Source organism: Pollicipes pollicipes, unplaced genomic scaffold, assembly GCF_011947565.3.
Source record: "Pollicipes pollicipes isolate AB1234 unplaced genomic scaffold, Ppol_2.1 Scaffold_3087;HRSCAF=3621_pilon_pilon_pilon, whole genome shotgun sequence".
Taxonomy (NCBI): domain Eukaryota; kingdom Metazoa; phylum Arthropoda; class Thecostraca; order Pollicipedomorpha; family Pollicipedidae; genus Pollicipes; species Pollicipes pollicipes.
The window spans coordinates 20,670,680-20,676,051 of NW_023596225.1; positions in this window are offsets into that span (position 1 = coordinate 20,670,680).

Below are 5,372 nucleotides of genomic sequence, written 5' to 3' on the forward strand. Positions count from 1 at the left end.
GATAAGTCGGGCGTAAGTATCGTTACTCGCAATCCATTGAAGTTAACGTCGATGAAATATCAGGTTCCATCCTCACATGTCGCCGCATGTCACTGAGGTTACCGACTTGGTTGGCTGAAACGCGAGCGGCTGAGACGGGCTGTCATGAGCCAACCAATCGGTGATCACGTGCATCGTACGATGTAAAGTAACGTTCCCTGCAAAACGTTCGGTCCACAGACTGGCAGAGCGCAGACAAGTGGGTGACGGTCTGCCTAGACTTGACGTCCTGGCGTCCAAGCTGTCGTCTGTCTCCGCGGTTGGAGGTTGGAGGTTGGAGGAGGTTGCACGGAAAAATCCACACCCACATCCGCCCGCTGGCCGTGCATCCATACCCTCCAACCGTACCTACACGTGACTCGCTGCTCATAGGCTTAAGTCACTCGTCCGAGTACAAGACCTTTTGCTTAGTTATCCACCTGGGTGCTCTGGTTGTTTATCCATCCGCTTGCATCTTTGAGGTCAGTCGTTTAAAAATCGGCTGTTTCTTGATCATACTAATTGCATCCCAGATACCTTAGCCCACGTATTCAGGGATGGCAAAACGTCTGACTTGTTCAAACTTGTAGTTTAAAATGGCTTGTTATGCCCACTCGACTTAGTAAAGTCGGCAAGAAAAAGGGATGTTTTCACACGACGTTTGGTACAAACGCTTGGCTACTTCACCCTGCGCAAAAATAGACGATCGGATCGGCAAAAATGCGCCGGCTGTTTAGGTTCTTTTGTAGTCATCTTTTGCGCGGTGCAGGAAATAAAATCCAGCTGTTGATGAAGCTTGGTCTTGTTGCCACACAGTGGAGGGTTGGGGAAAACGCCCCCAATGTAATTTAAAGCATTATACCTTTGAGCTGAGGCGCGTAATTGAACCAGCTGAAGTATCAGTAGCTAGCTCAATGTTTTTGATCATGTTGAATAATAATCTATATACGCACTTCTGATGTTTTTAGGGTATGAAGTCGCTAGCATATGCAAGGATGTAAAAAGGGGCCCTCGCCCCTGTTCGGGAAAGCGTCGAGCTGGGACAAACGGCCTCCTGCGCTGGGGCAAAGCGTCCCTCCGCTGTGAAAGTTAATCTTTGATATTGTCATAGCGTCCGTTTTATCGCGTATCGCACAAGGTCCGCACACCTTAAGGTGTGAGCAATTAAAGTCATTTTGAAAACGTTCATGTGCGTATTCTGCTCCGCCCCCATGTTATGAAATTCCAGTCTGTGGTCATATCAGCATAGCTTTTTCTCGTAAAAATAGACATGAATGAAAAGCGTCAAATGAGGCGTTTTTAGTGCGCCAATCATGTGCTTTATGCACGTCCGCAATATGTTCAATGAGCATGTAATATGCGGTGATAAAACACTCTCTCGTTCATATACCGTCCCCTGTTGTCTAACGTTATCCAGCTTACACGCCGCAAAGGTATGTGATGCCTCGTTCTGCTTGAATAATATTCTTCTCAGGATTTCACATGCTCATATAAGGAGCGCAAAGCTCAAAACATTGATAAAGTCACAATCTCCAACAAGGCTCAAAACATTACTCGAGTCGTCATTGGTCACAGGACACTAAAACTGGCACTCCATTGCAAGAAGAAAAGTACTTTGGCACAACAGTGCTCATACGTGGCTCTTCAGCCTTCCCTTTACTCCCAGCAGCGATCACACACAAATACATTTGTCCTTTGCTATTATCCGTGCATAGTCCACGCGCCCATGTTGAGCACTTCGTGCAATAAACCCAGGTTGGAGTCGGCTCCGACTCTGCACCATCTTCTGCATGCGGCCTGTCTTCTAGTAGTGGCGTGCAGCAGTCCTCTGTCTGCCTCTAGCACTCAGTAGCATGCTGCCACCGCCCGTGCCCGACTCCAGATCCGGCTCTACTCGACAGCATGCTGTCACCGGTCGTGCCCGACTCCAGATCCGGTTCTACTTGACAGCATACTGTCAGCGCCCGTGCCCGACTCCAGATCCGGTTCTACTCGACAGCATGCTGTCACCGGCCGTGCCCGACTCCAGATCCGGTTGTACTCGACAGCATGCTGTCAGCGCCCGTGCCCGACTCCAGATCCGGTTCTACTTGACAGCATACTGTCAGCGCCCGTGCCCGACTCCAGATCCGGTTCTACTCGACAGCATGCTGTCACCGGCCGTGCCCGACTCCAGATCCGGTTCTACTCGACAGCATGCTGTCACCGGTCGTGCCCGACTCCAGATCCGGTTCTACTTGACAGCATACTGTCAGCGCCCGTGCCCGACTCCAGATCCGGTTCTACTCGACAGCATGCTGTCAGCGCCCATGTCCGACTCCAGATCCGGTTCTACTCCACGGCATGCTGTCACCGGCCGTGCCCGACTCCAGATCCGGTTCTAACTCCTGGGTCCTCGCAGAGCCAGGAAGTCGCTGTGGCCGAGAGCACTTCGGAATTCGGGAGTCACAGTCCGCTGGCGCTAAAGCTTTCCAGGGCCTTTTTCTGGGTCAGTCACGCGGTTTGAGATGGTGCCAAAAATGCCGTCCATCTCGTACAGCGCCACTCGCTTGCCAGAATTTGAGCTGAACCAACTTTTGATCCCAATGTTTTCAGTTTCTCGATTAAAAGGTGCAGTCGATAAATTGCCTCTTGCTGGTAGTGACGCACATAAGTGGAGGATGTGACATCGTAAGTTTACAAATAGCCAGAGCAGTTGAGAGTGCCAGAGCACCAGAGCACCAGAGCAGCAGTTTCCCCAATTGGTTTTGGAAGGGGAAGAGGGCAGCGGGACAACTCAGCCTCACCCCAAACGCCCAAATGGGATCCCTGAGAATGATGCAGATTCAAAGTTTTCGGGGTCACAAATCGAATGCAACAGGTTGTGGGGGGCGGTGAACTTTTTTAAACAAGCTATTCCAAAGTTTTCTAAACTTGACTCATATTTTTACTGGGCGCTTTACCAAAGGACTCAGATCAGGGCGGAAATCAAAATTACGCAGCAAGTTGTCGGCAGCCGGCAGAGGGCCGGCTTGCCCCAAACCCTAGAAACTTTGGCTACGCTCATCAGCTTAAGGTAAGATCAGATCAACTTTCAAGACTAGCCAAAATCCAAGGGTGTAAAATAAAAAAAGACGAAGCACGGGCACGCCTTACGCTTCGGGGTGAATAATCAGGTCAATTTTCTGCGGGCTGATGCAGCTCCCTGTTCTTTGCATGGACTTCCTCGGCTCCCAACGACCTGATGCAGTTGCATGCTCTCACCATGCTTACAATGAGACGAAGCTGTTTTATAAGGTTTAGAAATAATAATTTCTCGTCTGGCGGGCCTGATCGTTTCGCGGGGCTAAGCGTCCCCGGAGGCGCAATGCCCCTTGCTAACGACGAACATTACCCGACCTGTACCTCAACACAATGACGATTATTTGAAGCAGCATGCACCAGATTTTACATATTCTTTCCAAGCCAAAGCGCTGAAACTCTCTGGCTTGTTTACTAGCGAACATGTTTGGACAATAAAGCTTGAATGTAAGAAGCAGGTAGGCTCCTCAGCTTTATGAAAAAGCTTCGCTCAGCGCTAAAACTTGCTTTTTCTTCTCCTCATCCGCCATCCACACCAGGCGTCCACCAAAAAGGAGCAATGGTGACAGCACAGGTTCAAATCATCTGGCAATCTCACGCCACATCAAGAACCATAAATAGTCTAGAATAGTCTGTTGCCGGGCGCGCGTCACACCACCGGCCACTCTGTTGGCCTCGGCTGCGCCAGAATGCCAAGCCCGAACATCGCGCGGAACGTCATTGCCGATGCCAATGGAGGCTGCCTTGCGCCCCAGCACGTAAGTGCGGCCGGACCGTGTGCGTAAATTGGTCATTTCGGCGTGGCAGGCACGCATCGGCGGGCGCCACAAACGTATTCTGCAGGGATGACGTACATCTGTAGGGCTCGGTATCGCCCGCTGATCCGCAGTCTGATACTAATAATTGGATATGTTGGCCGCGGGACAACGCTGCTATTATTGCTTCTGACAGCAAAACGAATGGCGGTCGGAGGCAAGACAGCGAAGGAACTGAAGCATACATGCTTCTCGGGTTTTGTCAGCCACAGAGTCTGTTGCCTGTTGGAACGCCTGTCTTGGAAATTAGCATGGAAAACCCATAGCGGCACCATACGGGTTGTCGCTATTGTAACATGCAAAAAATACAATGGCAGATGCGGTTTCAGGACTGGAAAAATGCGACGAGCATTGCGGGCATATATATACGAGCACCTTGACGTGTACTGGCTTTTGTGTGATGGCTAAGCGCAGAAGCCCGACATTTAGCTAAGTTTTAAGCCGGGGTAACACAAGCGGAGACAACAGCTCTAAGAGGGACGATGGGTTAAGGGCCTTGTGGATCTCTGGCACCAGCAAACCGTACAGAATACCGGGCACACTTCCAGAAGCATGCAAATGCTTTGTACGTTTCATCCGTTAGCATGCCCAGCGATTTCAATTTGGACAAAGGCCCATTAATCCTATTTTGTGCATGGCGTAGTTTTTAGCTTGGGATCCCAAACTTCAGCAAACTTGGAAACATTTGTCAATATCATTGTCATCTTCTCTACACATGACTAACGACCCAGATTAGTACACCGCTACATTTGTCCAGTTTTGAAATGGAAATGCTCTTGTCAGACGGAAAATGTCGAGAGGAGCAAGTTCACGACAAGAACAGATGGCAGGGAAAACTTTTGAGGAATCAAAGGCATACAAATACCGTTGATAAATGGAGACAAGGCTACGTTTAACGCCGTTAAATCCACATCAATGCATCAAGGAAGGTCAGACACGGAACAAACCAGTTTGCTTTCAAACGCAAGGTGGCAATGCAGGAGCTCCAGCCTCTATACCGGAAGGATAACATCAAGTCCGAGAGCCAAAAGTGTTTTAACACGACCAGGAACACCGCCACATGAAAGTTCATGAATGGCTCCATCAGGATCACGGGCAAGCAACGCTTTGCAAACACCGAGCTTTTTACGATGGGTGTTCTTATACCCGTAGGTAAAAGTCTTCAAGACACAATGGCCATGGAACTTGAACAGATCAGACTAAAAAAAAAACGGTAGAAGATTCTGAAAGTAGTTACACAGCTCAATGTACTGCTGTGTAAGTCATACAATTATTTTAGTCTTCCAATCCCATGCATAGTCTTAGAGTTCAGATTGGAATGTGGTGTAAGGTATGATGAATATGGTGTTTTCTTGTATAACTTGAAGCGTAGAAACTTCGGGAAATTAGCATTACCCTTATGTGTTTTCAAGAATTCAAGACTAATTTAGCTTATGACAGCTTCTTGTGTAGGTCGATCAAGCGCAATGCCAACTTGCG